Source organism: Lottia gigantea, assembly GCF_000327385.1.
Source record: "Lottia gigantea unplaced genomic scaffold LOTGIsca_11, whole genome shotgun sequence".
NCBI classification, from domain to species: Eukaryota; Metazoa; Mollusca; class Gastropoda; family Lottiidae; genus Lottia; species Lottia gigantea.
This window is the reverse complement of record NW_008707001.1, coordinates 236,920-237,646: the sequence shown is the minus strand read 5'-3', so window position 1 is coordinate 237,646 and position 727 is coordinate 236,920. Positions and strand designations below refer to the sequence as shown.

General features: G+C 46.8%; 1 protein-coding gene across 1 annotated transcript in view; it reads left to right on the top strand.

Moving 5' to 3' along the window:
* Positions 1-727, top strand: part of LOTGIDRAFT_230095 (hypothetical protein) — a gene marked incomplete at its 3' end in the record, with an annotated part of 51,180 nt that overhangs the window by 46,257 nt on the left and 4,196 nt on the right. The gene's annotated exons all lie outside the window — the stretch shown is intronic.

The following is a 727-nucleotide window of genomic DNA, read 5'->3' as shown; positions in this document are numbered from 1 at the left end:
ACAATCAGTGTGGCAGCTAATATCTCTATTTTAGTTGGATGTGTTTCTATTATTGTATTTTTAGTTGATGGTAAGCACAATTTATTTTATTTCTTAGTCAGTAGGCCTGCTAAGTGCTCTAGTCGTCTGCTAGTCACTGAGTGCTCTAGTCGTCTGCTAGTCACTGAGTGCTCTAGTCGTCTGCTAGTCACTGAGTGCTCTAGTCGTCTGCTAGTCACTAAGTTCTCTAGTCGTCTGCTAGTCACTGAGTGCTCTAGTCGTCTGCTAGTCACTGAGTGCTCTAGTCGTCTGCTAGTCACTGAGTGCTCTAGTCGTCTGCTAGTCACTGAGTGCTCTAGTCGTCTGCTAGTCACTGAGTGCTCTAGTCGTCTGCTAGTCACTGAGTGCTCTAGTCGTCTGCTAGTCACTAAGTTCTCTAGGCGTCTGCTAGTCACTAAGTTCTCTAGTCGTCTGCTAGTCACTGTGTGCTATAGACATCTGCTAGTCACTAAGTTCTCTAGTCGTCTGCTAGTCACTGAGTGCTCTAGTCGTCTGCTAGTCACTAAGTTCTCTAGGCGTCTGCTAGTCACTAAGTTCTCTAGGCGTCTGCTAGTCACTGTGTGCTCTAGTCGTCTGCTAGTCACTAAGTTCTCTAGGCGTCTGCTAGTCACTAAGTTCTCTAGTCGTCTGCTAGTCACTGAGTGCTCTGGTCGTCTGCTAGTCACTAAGTTCTCTAGGCGTCTGCTAG